Raw genomic sequence first — 18025 nt, 5'->3', positions numbered from 1 at the left:
ATAAAAGATGATTTTACAAATTATTAACAAGAAAACAATTACAAAAAAGTTTTTTTATTACATACAATCAAAAAACTTTTCCACCAATTAAATTAAAAATACAATTTAAATATTTTCATTTACGAGAACAATATTACTCTGTCGATACATTTTTAAATAATTGCAATTAATTTTTTTTTTTAAATCTAAATCCTGTTTAAATTGTACACAAATACATGTTTATGTATTTTTCATGTATAACACATAACATGTGTGTTAATATAATATCTTTTGAATAATGAATTATTTTGTGGATTTTTATACATATTTTCTAATATTACCTCAATATTATTTAAATTTTAAATAATTATTATGGAATTTAATCACATCATATTTTTTATTTTATTAATTTCGTATATATGCACTGAGTTAATTTAGAATTTTCAGTATTAAGCTATGTCGTAAATAATTAGATAAAGGCAGGAAATGATATGAAATGAGGAAGAGGTTACATAGGTAATAGAGATACATTTTAATGACCCTTTTTTTTAACTTCCGGGACGACCGTTAGATATTACTTCAGAGGATGAGATGAATGTCAATTTTTGTAGTGCGTGAAAATGCCGTGCCTGACCAGAATTCGAACCCGGGACCTCCGGATAAAAGGCTGTGACGCTACCACTCGCGCCATGGAGGCCATGGAGGTCATTTTAATGACTTGATGGTCGTCAATCCAACTTCTACAAAACCTTTGCTTAAAAACAAAAGCAGTCATCATTTTGACAATGAAAGTTTATGAAATAAGGTCTGATGTGGACATCACATGACTTCCTTGTACGCCTATTAAATTACATATACACATTTAAAAAAAATGAAAAGTACATACCATTTTATTTCATTAATAACTTCTGATATTTTTTTATTTTTTATTATTAAATTATCATTTATTGTAATTTTTTTTACAATCAGAGATTAATAATTATTAATAAAAATATATTTAAATTTAAAAAAAAAGTTAAAAAAAAGGAGATGAAGTCTCGGATTTGAACCGATGTGCCATCCTCTTGTAAGATACAAATATTTCATTAATTAAAATTTTGTTAGACTATAACTATAGAATCATGAAAATAAGTACCACTTATGACATATAGTTGAAAAGCTCTCAATGAGAGCTTATTACTGCAGTTAAGAAAAAGTCCAAAACCCAAATTATTTGGATTTTGAGTTTTTTTGGACACTTTTGGTTCAGTCGATTCAATCAAAAGAGGAGGTGCACAACAACATGTTACAATAATCCTAAATCCAAAATTTCAACATCCTACGGCTAATTGTTTTTGAGTTATGCGAGATACGTACACACGAACGTTCAGACGACACGCCGAACTAGTCAATAAGGATACAGGGATCGTCTAAATGGAAACCATTTCACTTCGTTGAAATCTGAAAACCGAATTTTTTAGCGATCACAATACTTCCTTTACTTCGTAAAAGGAAGTAAAAAACGTCAGACAAATATAATTTAATCTAATAACAGAGAAACTACTGTAAAATTTCATAGAACTGGAAAAACGCGTTTGGCAGTAACTGTATTTTAAGCAGATAAATAGGTGAATTATCAAAAGATACAATTAAAAAAGAACCTCATTTTTGATCAATAACACAATAACATGTGATTTTTAAAACGAGCTATAAATTGAAGAATGATTTAAATGTTAAAACACTGAGTTAAATTGATTATTCCACTGCTTAATTACCGAATTAAACCACTTAATTAAAGACGTTTTTAAGGAAAATGTTCTATCAAGTATTGCTAAAATTTTAGTACGCATTAACATTACATTAGAAGAACAAACATTATAAGCTGCAGTTCGATAGAGACCAACTGTTTTGAATGTAGTACATTCTGATAAATAATTTATATAAATTACAATCTAAAGACTTTTCTTTTATAAAAACAATTACTTTGTCCATAATACCAATAAAAAATGTAAAAAGTCTTGAATTTTCCGCATCTTGTTCAATGTTTACATAAATATATGTTCAAATAATTGCCATTTACGCCTTTTGAACTGTGAATTATTTTATAATCTATTTTATCTTCACCTTTATATTATTTCGTGTATTTGTAATTAAAATAATTAATATGGACTTTAATCACACCTGATTTTATAATAATTAACTGTGCTTTATAATGTTGCTCTAATCAAAGTTTTACCACGATTTCCTTTGATCCATTCAAGCAAATGCAGAGGATAGTTTCTTTTTTTTTACTGTAAAAAGGAAAAGTTTTTAAATGCTCCTTTGAGAAAACCATCTGCTTTTTCCAATATTACTATTCCAATTCCTACAGTATTTTGGTCATATTTCTTCTATTTTCTGTAAACAGCCTGGGTATCAGCAGATATGATTTTTGGTAACAATTACAGTGTCAATTATTTTATTTTATTAATTCTTCTTCTAATTTCATGTTTTTTTTTTCAATTTATTTTAATTATAGTTGTATTTTTCTTCCAATTTCATTATTTAAAAAAATATTTTCTAGTGGAGAGTGAACCAGCAGAAGAAACTTAGCGAGATAAGATTACTGCACCACATAAAATCTATTACGTAGGATATTTATACCTTTATAATTTAAGTTATGTATATATATGAAAATATTTTAAAATTTGGAAGTTTATTTTAAAAACTGAAATTTGTCACCGTATTGGAAAATATATAAAGATTTCAAACATGATACTCAAATATTTTTAATAAACTTAAAAGTGAGGAAAATTTCCTCATTTAAATTTCTTCATAGATTTTGTACTTTATGAAAGTCCACTTTTTTCTTTTTGAATACAAAAATTTATATCTTTATAATATGATACATCCAGGGATGACCAGAATGAGACGTTTCTTAATTAGAAACCGACAACAGAATATTCATTGGAAACAGAATCGAGAAACGTTAGCGTTAAGATATTTGTTGGGCCTAGCCTCGAACTATAAACCTCTTGCATGGGACGCTACCTACTTACCATCCGCGCCTGTCCCGTAAGTAAAATTAATTTATTATAATTCAAGTGGAAAAGAACTACGTCAGATAGATCTAAATCTAATAATTTCAAGGAATGAATGTCGTAATATAAATTTTAAATTTGTATAAATACCAAGAAGGTTAGACAATTCTATACTATTTTATTAATATATATTTAATGATAATATTTATGCAAGCGATCAAGCTTAATATGTATTTAAATATTATATTGAAAATATGAGAGCCCTTTCATTATATTTGCGAATATAAAAATAAGTAATAATGACCGACTACTGACGGTATGACCGGAGGAGAGTTGTGGATAAATATACACTTGCTACTATAAAATATCGCAGATATTAAGGAAGTATCAAATCAAAATGAAATTGAAATCCGAATTTTTAATAGTAATTTTATTATTATCAAAAATTGAATGTTATTATTACATTTACAGGTTTTGTGGTTGAACAGGTCTATCATACATATATATTTAAACCACAAAATTCAATTTTGTTCCGATACGTGGGAGCTTTGCTCCAAATAATAATAGTGCTGATAATAACAATAAGAATAAAAATAAGAAATCGGTAGCCTGTATAATCTATTATAGTAAATTAGTAATCAATAATTGAATTTTTAAGGAAATTTTACAGCTTTATGAAAAATTATGCGATGTTAAATGGTTATTCAATTTTATCCATATTTTAATACTGGATTATTTTTCTTTTATGTGCAACAATATTTATATATATATATTTTTTTGTATTCAAAAATAAAGAAGTTTAATAGAAAAAATTGGGTTATCATAAAGTAGAAAAGCTATGATGAAATTTAAATGAGGAAATTTTTCTCTACAAAATATAGGATCTTGTTTGAAATCTTTAAAAAAATTTTCCAACATGACGACATATATCAGTTTTTAAAATAAACTCCCTAATTTTTAAATATTTTCAAATAAAATACATAATTATAAGACATTTTTATTCTTGACTTCTTTCTACTAATCGCAACAGTTCAAGCGTTACGGTAATTTCTCAAAACGAAAAAAAAAATATGACAGCCAGATTTACTTTTTAAAAAGAGCCGTTAATTTTTATAAAATTTTCTAAACACATATGTAAGCTACTTTTATTCTTGGACTTTTTTTTTTTAACTTTCAGAAATTAATACCTCATCACCAGCTGTATCTATCAATAATATGTAACGCTTTATATAACATATTTTTCGAAAAGTGAGATCTGATTAGATATTCACGGATAATTGTGAATATTTTTTTGTAAATTTTAATCGTATATTAATTACTAAATTGCTTGGAAATATTTTTTTTTTATTTGTGTAAAGAAATTTTTGTTTTTATAAATATTAATGAAAAATAAATTTTCAATTTTATTAAAATTAATGATTGATGGGTACGGGGGAATAAGGGGTTTAGTCCATTTCTTTCTAATTTTTGTTTTATTGCATCATGAGAATCTTAAAGGTGATTCGCACGGTTCTATTCACTTATTGTAGCAAAAAACTAGCTCAGTTTCAAGTAAACAGACGTTTTGTAAAATCTCGTATAGCCAAAGAAAGGGATTAGTCCACTGAACGAGAAAAGAAGTTAAGTCATTCTGTGCTTTGAATATTCATCTTATTTTCATGAAATTCCCCATTACTCATAATACAGTTTAGTCTACTATCAGTCTCATACAACAAAAATACAGTTACTGCCATGGTTAGGAGTAAATACTGTGTGATCATTTGAAAAGTTACCATATTTATTATTTAACAGCTATCAGTCCCATCATATTTCTGTTTGCAGGCATCTATACCATTCTCGGGGGGAACTTTTTAAAAATTATTTTCAAAGGGGTAGAACTACTCTCTCCACTACACCTATCCCAACTCAAAAATCTTAAATGACAATGGTAAAATGTAATTACATTAATTATCAGTCAAAAAAAAAAAAATAATAATAATGAATTTTGGTGAAAAGAAAATTAAAATCCGCCCATCCCTTCACTCGGTGGAAGCGAAAAACCATTTTAGATAGTAATTTTTTAAATTTAAGTCCAAAAAAACCTATATAATTACGCGACATAACTTCTTAAACCATTTTCAAATGTTTAAGATAATCATGATGATCTGTTTCTTTATTTTTATTTATTTGTTTCTAAATTTTCAAGGGTTGTAAAATTAATTTTTAAATGAGACGATATAGTTTGTGATATTACATTGGAAGGTTCTTTGAATGATAAATAATTTGATACAATTAAATTAAAAAGTGGCTCACTGATATTGAAGTTATGATTAATTAAAAAGATAGTTTTTTTAGATTATGTTAGGTTGTGTTGGGATGCAGTGTGTTACTGACCCAAAACATTAAGTCTGAAATGGTGTCCGTTCTTCTTAAAATATATGCGTTTTGGTTTCTTCAGCATTATAAAAACTTTCCGATAAATACAGCATTACAACATCAGTAAAACATACGAAATACCAATAATAATGTACCGACTTCTTTGCTTGTAACATGTTGAAAAATTTATTACCTTGATATAACACGTTATAATTTTCTGCCTCGTAAAATTCAACTCCATCAAGAATTGAATGAGGATGATACTGACTGAAAGACTGAATTCTATGAAGAAATGATTCAATTAATAGTTGCCAGTCCAAGTTTTACAAAAAATATTTGTTTTTCTGACAAATTCACTTTCTTTCTAAATGGCTTTGTTAATAACCATAACTGCCGATACTGGAGCGTTGTAATTGAATCATGTTTTCAGTGTTGGAAACACGCAGCCATTAATTACAATATGAAAGAAAACATTTGCAAAAATTTACCATAGAAACTAAGATCTCAATAATCAGCAGAAAATTATACCTTGTTATAACAAGGTAATAAATTTTTCTCTTAAAATTTAAGGAAAATTTCTATAAATTTAAAGATTCCCTTAAATTTGAAATGTAATACAGATTCTTTTTCTCATGTTTTCTTTAATTTATTTTAATAAAATGAAATAAAAAATTACTATTTTGTAATTTTCTATAATTTTTTTTACTTCGTTTGGACCGCATGGTTTTTGGATGATCCATGCGATGTCTTTCCGCATGGTTCCAGCAGGATGGTGCTATCTTAATGCGTTTGAAATTTAAATAAAGAAACTCTTCTTTATACAAAAAAGTGATCCAGAATTTTGTCATAAAATTTCAAAAATGTCAAATGGGACTTGAAGAACATTTATCAGATATCCTATTTCAGATATAATGGTCATTTTTATTTTTTCAAATAATGTAATATTTTGGGCGAACCAATAAGTAAACAAAATTGTTTTTTTCTGGAATTAAATCCTCCGTTTACTAAGAACACTCTTTTTTACGATCTTATAAAATAAAAAAATTCTTAAATAATTTTTAAATTCAATTTTTAATTTAAGATGTTTTATGATTTTTTCTCTTACGTAACTTACTTTATATTAAGGCTAATTTACTAAAAGTGTTCTATTCAACTAACGGTTTCTTTGCTAATTTTTCATTATTGTTATCATTTATTTTGAGCAGTTAAATTTTATTTAGACAATGTTTTGTTATGTTAAAGAAAAGTTTTATTTTTTTTTTAATTAAAAAATTTTCCTTCGCATTTTGTCTGCAACGTTTAAAATAAACAATGAATTCCTAATACTTTTGTTTGTTTCCAGTTAGTTTTAACAATTCTTAAGATTAACTTTTTTACAAAAATTTTTCGATATTTTATTGACAGTTCTTTTTATTGGTAATTTAATATTGTAATTTTACACCAAATTTAAAAAGTTGTTTTTCAACTCGAGTTGTTTTGGCTTTACAAGATTTTTTTTCATAAACTATTGAAGCAGTTCTGAGAACAAAAGTTTTAGGTCAAAAACATTTGATATATTCAAAGAATTTCAGTATAGTCTTATTTTACCGTCAGAGTATAAATTGACAAGAATTATTTTACTAGGGATAACTTGAAAACAAGACAATTTTTTGACCTAGATTTTATTTTTATTATAGAATATTACCTGATATTGTTACCTTTCGCCAAGAGACACACTATAATATATATAAATGAAAATTTAAATTGTTTTTATTTAATTATTATTTGTTTTCCAGTATTATTATAGACTTCATCTGACAAAGATGAAAGCTATAATATTATGAACTATAATAATACCATAAACTATACCTATAGTTTATGAAAAAACTATAAACTATAGGTATAGTTTATGGTAGATTTTAAAGATACCTTTGAAAAAGACTCCCACATTTTACAAAATCTGTCGCATTCCAGCTGGCTTTAGATGGATTGCTTGCAATCTATTTAACCAGATATAAACTTTACACATCAGAATTAATTGTATATAATTGCTGCTTTTGACTAGAGCTTATCTCCGATATTTTATTAAAGTTCAGAGGTATGTGAGAGTTTGTAACGTTTTAAGTGGATGAATATGAGACTATGAATTATGAAAGTGAATAACTGTTTCATGCATCATCGCATACCGATAAGAAAAATAAACATGAATTAAAACCAGGAAGCAGGTGAAGGAATTAATAAACTATCTTTATTTATTATCGTTTTTTTATTGAACTACAATTCCATCCAAAAATCAAATAATTTCAATTTAAAATGAATGAAGAAACTTATTTATAATTATTATGTAAAATTATAATAGTTACGGATGTTTATTTTATCTGTTAGGGGGTCTTAATCATAATATTTTTATGTTCTGATAAGAGAACACATTATTATCAAAAATGGAATAACTGGTCCCAAAAATAACATTACCCCGTTTTAGATTTAGAAAATTGAGCACTCCAGTGATTTCGGCTGCTTTCTTCATTGAGCTAAACGTTTGTTTCCATATCGGCAAACTAAAGCGACAGATTAGAAACTAGCATACAATCCTATAAAAGATTGATTTACGTTTTTACTCCCGTGGGAAGGGAGGTGGTTCTTAACATACATCACTACTTTCTGCGAGAAAACAATCTCTGATTACATCATAATACCCGTGGGAAACACCAGATGAAATAATGTAAAACAACGATTTAATATATTCCTTTCTATCAGGGACAGTGCGTTATATTGATTATTACTCATTACCCGAATTTTATAATAAACGCACAGTATTTATATGAATAATTATTGTAATTACTATATACATCCATGTATCATAGGCACTATTCTGTTCGGATTGACGGTTACAAAAAAAGCATGCGCTTCGTACATAGATTTTAAGATTTCATAGTGATGATGATGATAATGTAATGAATATTAATGAATCGATACAGAATTTTAATACTACAAACCTACCACATCCAGTGAAATAAAATGATTTAGATAAAACAAAAAACTTGGTTACGAGAAATTATCAGTATTAGAAAATTGAACTCTTATCTACGACGTGGCGTCAGACTTATCGGAAACTGTCCTTTGCATTTTTCTCACATACAGGCTATTCTTACATCATAAAACAACTTATGGATCATTTTTTAGTCATTTACGATTAAGTTCATTATGACACCGGTCGTTCACTACGAAGAAAAATTTAGTGTAAAGTAAAACCACAGAACGAGTGAATAAAGAGTCTGCAATCATACACTGTAGCAGAAAAGTTACTTGTAGAAAGGTGAGATTGTGACACAATCATATTATAAGAATACCGAAAAAAAAATTATAACGTAAATGTTTTTGGACTACGACAACTCAAATTAAAATCAAGGCCATTTATATTATTCACAGCTATTTTCAAAAGTGATCTATAATACAAGGTAATAATTGCTAAATAGTGAAACAGTTAAAGTTACAAAATGCTTATTAAATTGTTTTCTCAAAACGTTTTATTTTTCGGTATGGGATCACAACTTGGAGCTTACTGTAAGCTTTTTTAAAAGCAGCTGTGAAAAATACCCCCCATTAAAAAATAACCACCATTTTTTTTGGGTTATCGCAGCCCAAACATTTTTACATCAAAAGTTGTGTTTTACGCTGCCCTTTAAAATGATGTATTACAACTCTACCACTACCGTTTAAAATTTTTGAATTGCCCTCCCATAACAGTTTAGGGATGTAGTGATATACCAAAAATAGATTATTTCGAGGGACAAGCATTTACTAAAGGTTATTTTTCTATGTTTAGCTGTTGAAAAATATTTAAGGGTTCCCATTTTTTATCAACACATACAGGTATAGGTCTTTTTCTCAAAATTAAAATCTTTTAAAATTTTTTCTCTATAATTCTCTCCATTTCTCTACTTTAACATTTTTTTGCAAGATTTTATTTGTTTATTGGCAATTTAACGAAGTTATTGCGCATCAAACCGAAAAAAATATGTTTAGCGACACCAATTTTCAATGTTTTACTCAAAATTACTACTAGTTATTTATAGTTATGTGACCTGTTTAATTTTTTCAGATCTTAAATCATGTAAGATCATAAAATTTATCTTTTATTATAAATTTAAAAAAAATTTAATATGGCTTGGCTTCATTTTACTTTTGGAGTAGAAATCAGGGTGAAATTTTTCAAAAATAAAATGTTTTCGGAACAATATTTTTATGAACTTTATTCTTTACTTTTATTTGTAGAGCATACCCTAATTTTTTTCCTTTTCTTCATAAAACATTATATATATTTTATTTGATTAACTATTTAAAATATGTTAATATAAAAAAAAAGGTTTTATAATACATGACATAGTATTACATATATTTTATGTGGGTGATATTTAGGTAAATAACGTTATTAATAAAACACAAATATTATGTCAAGATAATAAATCTAAATGTTCAATAAATATTTAGAAGGATTATTTACCATTATAAATCTTTTTTACTACACATATTAATAAAAACAGATATTTACAAGAAATATTCTTTTTTTTAACTAAAATTAAAATTAAAAGAATTTTTAATATACCGACAAAATATTAAAATTATATATGATTCAAATGTTATTCTGTGAGATATTAATTTAATAATTTATAAATTAGTTCATATAAAACATTAAAAATCTTTAATTATTAAGTCAAAATTTTAATGAATACATGTATTTTTACATAAACAATAATAAAAATACAATTTAGAGAAAGTATATAATTGACAATAACAACTTAATCCTATTAAGAAATAAAAATGGATTAAAAGAGGTTTATCATTCTAAAAAAATACTTTTGGTTGTGAGCTAGTCCATGTGTGGTGTGTATAATAATAATAATAATAATAATAATAATAATAATAATAATTTAGTTTATATAATTTTAATTAAAATAAATAGATAATTAAATAAAATAATTGGATCCAGATGATAAAATAAGAGATCTCATCAGACAAACACCAATAAATACTCAGCCAAAATAAGGTTCCATGGAGAAATCTCAAAACCGTTTGAGATTAAGACTGGGAAAAACAAGGAAATAATTGTTAAGAAAATGGAGAAAAAATGAAAGAAAAAATCAGACTGGGATAAAAAAAAACAATTTAACAGTAGACTGCTTAACATTCGCAGGTGATCAGTTTATAATATCAGATTGGATGGAGACAGCAACAAAGAAAATAATTTTATTAAAAGAACAAGCAAAAAAGATAGGACTGCAAATTTCCTTCGAGGAAATATGCATGACGAATATAATCAAAAACTTACAACGGTGTATGGGAAGATTAAAAAACCGTAACTTTGAAATACTTGAAGGAAATAGTTAAAGGCACTGTCTCTTAAAAGGAAGAGTCAGGTTAAGAGTCAATAAAATGGAACTATCCTATCAATTAACTAAGAACTCCTGTATTAAGAAATCGTTATCAATAAACGCTAAACTACGCTACAGTCGTTCGTCCAGAAGCTCTCTAAACAGTTCAGTGTCTGACATTTAACAAGAATTTCTATCAATATACTACAAACAAAATAATGAAGAATACTCAGCAAAGTCATAGCGCCCATCAATGACGGAGCAGAATAAAAAGGATACAATAATTAACTGTGTATGAACATAAAGAAAATATCAGATGTAATCAGAAAAAATAAGCATCACCTTCTGCGGTCACCAACAAAAAATGAATCCCAACTATCTGCTAAACAAGTTATTTATATAGTTTAAAAATCAAACCGATATCAAATGGATCAGATAAACTGAAAGAGAAATAGAAGAAACAAAAATATCAATAAGAACGTTTACCACTGAGAAAATCACATGTTTCCAGGAGAAACAACGGAAGAAGTGTATCTGGACAGAAGAAATAAAAGAAAAACTCCACGAAATAATTAAGCAGATGTTGAAGAAAAAACTGATAAAGTAAGTTAGTTAATATAGCGTTGTCCTTAGTGGCTAAATAAAATAAAAAATGTTTATTCGTTGATATTATTGAAACTAGTTTTAATAATTAAACTACATAAAGCCAATGCATTAACGAAAAAAATTTATAAAGTATAAACTTCATCAAAAACGCAAAATTAAGATTTTATAGTATTGTGTTAAAGCTAAATGGTTTTATACCTCTAATTGTTTATCTTTCCATAGTAAAAGTTTAGTAGAAAAAAGAGTACGAAAAAAATCTTGTGCTACAAAATCTTGTACTGGGAAAATCTTCCTAGCTACAAAAACCGAAGAAGATGAAAAAATACAACCAATGGAAAAGTATATGAACAAACTGGAAAATTTTTTGATACAATTAAAATGAAAAGATTACAATTTTTTGGCTACCTATGTACACCTATGTATTACAACGTAACCTATGTGTTATTGTGTACCTATGTATTATAATGTAGAATGAATAATAATAAATAAATAAATGATAAATTAATAAAGAAAATATTTGACTACTCGAATAAAAATGTGAAACTAATAAGTTTGTAGAAACTTCTGAAGATTTAAAAGAAAAACAGGTAATTGCAGCTAACATAAAATAATAGAGAAAAATATTTAAAAAAACCTGAAAGGATTCTGTAACAAATCTTGTTGCAAAAATAGAATAAAAAAAAAACTCTGAAAGAAGAAAAAACTCAGAAAGAATTAAAAAAAAAGAAGTGGGAAAACATTAAGAGAGAAAAAAGAAAGCTAACTAAAAGTTTTTTCGCCGTCCTTTAGCTGGCCAAATTCGAAAAAAAAATCGTAGTAATCACTAAATGACACATTGTTTTAAAACTACAAAAAAAAAATCCTAAATGTTAATTAGTAATATTTTGCATTTGGTTACATAAATTACTTCAAGAAGTGTTAAATAATTCATCACCTGTTAGAACAGTTTATATATATATATATATATATATATATATATATATATATATATGTAGATAGTATGTCATATAACTATTTATAATTTGTCAACGTGTTTAATTTTATGTCTATTAGTTAAGACATTCTAAATAGTATGTAAATATACTAATACCACTGTATAAAAAAAATGTAGAAAGGTTGGAATAATTAAGTATTCAGCCTAATAGTAGACTACAAAAATTATTGAAGTGTACCTGTACCATATTATATTTATACAGATGCTATTATTTTGGCAGTATAACGATGGATGGATAAATAGAAGCGAACAGGTTTTGTGTAAAAGGTATTCATTGTTGCAAGACCACACACGGTGCTCGGTTGCAACTGGCATTGTCGGCATGCCATTCACTTGTAAACAATGAACCGAGCTCCTTACTACTACTACTACTGAAGTCATTGTTACATGCCAACGTGTCAACGGTTAGTTAATAGCCTCGCAGTCAGTCGATTATGTCTCACTTTCAAACAATCTTTTTTGACTTTTTAAGGACCTTCTTTACCCTCTGATATTCATTCATGAGTTGTAATGTACGAGTAAATCTTTTATTACAGACCAGTACTGCCTTAGGAATTGTTCTTTAAAAATAATAATACAACAATAAAAGCAGGGTTCCCTATCGTATGGGGTCGTAATAGTAAAAGTAGTCAAAGGCTGAGAACACTGATTCGATGTCTATGTAAATTACACAACGCCTTAAAGCGAATAATACTGCAAAATTAATAGATTCTTAATTGACTATTTCATTATTTTACTTATTTAATAATAAAGATGTAATCTTTATCTAGAAAAAAAGAAATACTAAAAATTACAACAAAATTAATATAGAATCTATCAAAGCCAAAAATATTTATGTAAGTTTTATATGACCGAAGTGCCCATAGTTGTCTTATTTGGATGAATGGCAATCATGATGAAATAGATTTTTCTATATTTAGATCCTTATAATTTTCGTGGGTATTAAAATCCATTTGTTTTCGACAACGGTAGAATTTTCTAATTATCAGCAGGTTGAATCTACTTTAAAGTTAGTTATATCTTGATCAATGGCGGCTCGCGTACAGGCACTGTGGAACTGCAGCACCTCCTATTTCCACTTGATACTATCGATAACATTTAATATAATGAGTTCATTTTTCTGTAATTTTTTTCGTTATATTTGTACAATATATAACTTAATGTCAGTAATGTCAATATAGAAGCTTAATGTCAGTAGCCATACTCCAGTTTATGAAAAAGATACAAAACTCTTTGTATGGAACTTTGCGCTTCACAGTTCCAGCGACATGGTGTTTGGCTGTTGTGGGCATGCACACACAGGAAGCTTCACGCCATACTGTGAGGGAGGGAGAACGCATCTCTCCCGCAGTGCCGACCCTGGCGTTCTGTCGAAGGTATTTTTGATTATCCCTAATTAGTAATTAAAAAGATTAATAACTTTCCTTGCTTTTTCCTTCTTAGATTTTTATTACAAACGTGCCATTGAGCCTTTAAATATTAATTATTGCCAGTAATATTCGAGAAAAATCAAAATATTCAGTAAAAACCTATTTATCGACTTGATCCTTTTGATTAAATAACGTTTTTGCCTTAAAAATTATGCAGTCAGTGTTAAATATATAATTGTATAGGAAGAAGAGGAAGTTGAAGAGGATGAAATGTGAGAAACAATACTTAAATCTGAATTTAAGAGAGCATTAAAAAATTTGAATGGCAGAAAGGCTCCTGGAACAGACGGAATACCTGTAGAATTACGGCGCAGTGCAGGTCAGGAAGCGATTGATAGATTAGATAAACTGGTGTGTGTAATATTTATGAAAAAGGGAAGTTCCGTTAGACTTCAAAAAAGTGTTATAGTCATGATACCAAAGAAAGTAGGAGCAGATAAATGAGAAGAATACAGAACAATTAGCTTAACTAGCCATGCGTCAAAAATCTTAACAACAATTCTGAACAGAAGAATTGAGAGGAGAGTGGAAGAAGTGTTAGGAGAAGACCAGTTTGGTTTCACGAAGAGAGTAAGGACAAGGGAAGCAATTTTAGCGCTCATATGAATAGTAGAAGGAAGATTAAAGAAAAACAAACCAACATACTTGGCATTTATAGACCTAGAAAAGGGATTCGATAACGTAGACTGGAATAAAATGTTCAGCATTAAAAAAAAAAAAACTAGGGTTCAAATACAGAGATAGAAGAATAATTGCTAACATTTACAGGAACCAAACAGCAACAGTAATAATCGAAGAACATAAGAAAAAAGCCGTAATAAGAAAAGGAGTCTGACAAGGATGTTCCCTATCCCCGTTACGTTTTAATCTTTACATGGAACTAGCAGTTAATGATTTTAAAGAACAATTTAGATTCGGAGTAACAGTACAAGGTGAAAAGTTAAAGATGCTACGATTTGCTGATGATATAGTAATTCTAGCTGAGCGTAAAAAGGATTTAGAAGAAACAATGAATGGCATGGATAAAATCCTACGCAAGAACTACCGCATGAAAATAAACAAAAACAAAACAAAAGTAATGAAATGTAGTCGAAATAATGAAGATGGACCACTGAATATGAAAATAGGAGGAGAAGAGATTATGGAGGTAGAAGAATTTTGTTATTGGGGAAGTAGAATTACTGAAGATGGACGAAACAGGGGCGATATAAAATGACGAATAGCACAGGCGAAACGAGCCTTCAGTCAGAAATATAGTTTGTTTACATCAAAAATTAATTTAAATGTCAGGAAAAGATTTTCGAAAGTATATATTTGGAGCGTCACTTTATATGGAAGTGAAACTTGAACGATTGCAGTACCTGAGAAGAAAAGATTAGAAGCTTTTGAAATGTGGTGCTATATGAGAATGTTAAAAATCAGATGGGTGGATAAAGTGACAAATGAAGCGGTGTTGCGGCAAATAGATGAAGAAAGAAGTATTTGGAAAAATATAGCTAAAAGAAGAGATAGACCTATAGGCCTCATGTTAAGGCATCCTGGAATAGTTGCTTTAATATTGGAGGGACAGGTAGAAGAAAAAATTGTGCAGGCAGGAAACGTTTGGAATATGTAAAAAAATTGTTAGGCATGTAGGATGTAGGGGGTATACCGAAATGAAACGACTAGCACTAGATAGGGAATCTTGGAGAGCTGCATCAAACCAGTCAAATGACTGAAGACAAAAAAAAAATAATTATATGTAATTGTATAACATATAAGATGTTAATTCAAAATTCAAATGTGAAAAAAAATCCCTGATGAAGTAACGGCTCCGAAAGTACTTGAAAATTTATTTTGAAAATTGTTGGTAAGTGGAACTTTATTTTATACAATTGTATTAGTACCAACGGTGTCAAATGCTTAGTAAATTAAATTTAAATATATAATTGCGTAAAAGATCAAAATTTTTAGTAAAAACAGTTAACTACCAGTCTACTTCCTTGACCAAATTACGAATTTATTATTAAAATTAACATGAATTTGGTGTAAAATTACAAAAATATATCAACATTTTTAGTAAAAAAATTTGGTTATTAGTTGACCCCCTACTTAAAAGCTACCCCGTAAAAAATGTTTAATATTAGACTGATATAACAATTTTGGTGAGATTTGACCGCCTTAACCATTACTTAAAAATTATTATAATATTAAGAGTAAAAAAGTAAATTGCTAAAAAAAAAAAAAAAATTAAATTTTTAGTAAATTAGTTGGGTTCCGTTTGACCTCCGTTTTCGTCAGCTACATCAAATAACATTTTTAATAACAGCTACAACCTGCAAACAGCTAACGTTATCAGAAATTGTAAAAAAATTTAAAACATTTAAAATTCTTAAACGGGTCTCATGTGATCTTTTTTTCTGAAAAAAACCGTTCCTATGCCAACTGCTTTAATACTAGATTTAATTTTGAAAATTAAATTTAAAAAAAAATAATTGATGTTTTAAGTACAGGACCAGTTCAGCCTCCTCAACTTTTAGGCTTAAAAAATTATTTACTGAGTAATTATTTTCTTCAATAAGTCGATACTGATTTAGTGCAAGCTATACAACAAACTAAAAAAACTACCGCACCTCTTTTTTAATTTTTTCCAAAATATTACGACAGTATATTGTTATTGTTATTATGTAATGTATTACAATAATGTATTAGAGTAATATATATATTACTATATAAATATAATAATATATTTCATATACACCTTTTGAGCCATTTTCGAAGAATTTATCCATTATCCAGAGATATTGATCAAAATACGTACGTACATACGTCTTTCAGAAAATTCTATAACGTTTTTATGTTTTTTTTTTGTACTAAAGAGATCTTTAAACATCAATATCTTAAAATAAAATCGATACCCAAATTTTGGTCGATCGTTATATTTTACTTTTATAGTTATGCTGTTGCAGCAGCAATACATCTATAGTCGTGAAGTAAATCGTATAAGAATTAATGTAATAAATAGGTTTGTGTATAGTTTTCAGTAATAAAAATAAAAAATTACATATTAATGAGTAGCTATATGTACTGAAAAACACTTAGATATGTTGTATGAAATTGGTGAAAAAGAAAATAAGATCTAAAAACAATTGTCTATTGTCTAATTAGCTGGTTACTGGAATTCCTAAACAGCTGTTATTTTCAGATCACGATACCCACGTTACAAGATGCTAAGAGTTACGGAAAATATGTCTTATCACTTTATTTCTACGAAAAAGATTATCTGATCATTTCACAACATGATCTATTTAGAAAGAATACCACTAAAAACTTTTATCCCCAGTTCAGCTGGTTTCACTAACGCGCACCCACGCGTGTGTGTAATGCATTAAGAGTTACGAAACAGACATATATAGATAAGTTTATATGGTGATATAAACAGTCTGTGGCAAGTATAAACGAAGTTACTTAATTAAAATGTACAAAAGTTTTTGCATTACAAGAGAAATAGGGTCAATTTATATATATATATATGGTTAGAGTTGTTGCAACCATTAAATTTAAATGTACTGCTGTATTAAATGTAATCTAGTATGTCTAATGAGTAATCAAAAAGCAGAAAATCTACTGTTTTAGATTAAACTAAGTACCCGGATTAAATTTCTCTGTAATAATCAGATGTATAATATGATTCATTACGAGTATGATAAATTCGTTTATTGTTTCTTTATGGAGATTTTATTTGAGTAATTGAATTGTAAAAGAATTGGGCTTAAAATCATTGATTTTAATCTTATACAACAATTTAAGCCTATTAAATACTATAAGAGTAACACATATACTGAGATTAAAAGATTAACATTGAATGCAAAGGAACGAAGAAGATAACAAAATTAATCAATTAACTTTCTCTGAAAGTAATGATGTTACTAATTACCCAGCTTCAGTATTGAACAGAGAGAAGAAATCATTTTTAGAGCTGAATACCAATTGAATTTTCGTAGGCTAGATATTCTGGTATGCAGCCGTCTACTTTCGGCAGCGAATAAGTCATTGGGAAATCCCTTCGTTAGTTATTTTCTAAGCAAACAGCGGTGTAATGGCTGTTACTCTTAAAAATTACTATATAATATTTTTAGAAGTGAGTTGATATGAGTAACTCATATCAGGTCATCTATTATCATTATCTCGTAGAGCTTAAAAAAAGTCAATTTAAGTCATAATGTGTGTTTGTAGCCATATTCGCCTAAAACCCAAAAACAGTTGACTCCCCAAAAAAAAAAAATTATAAAATGGACTTTCCACAGCAGAATAAGAGTATGTTAAACGTCT

This window comes from Lycorma delicatula, chromosome 2, assembly GCF_047948215.1.
Source record: "Lycorma delicatula isolate Av1 chromosome 2, ASM4794821v1, whole genome shotgun sequence".
Classification (NCBI taxonomy): domain Eukaryota; kingdom Metazoa; phylum Arthropoda; class Insecta; order Hemiptera; family Fulgoridae; genus Lycorma; species Lycorma delicatula.
Note: the sequence above shows the minus strand (reverse complement) of the source record.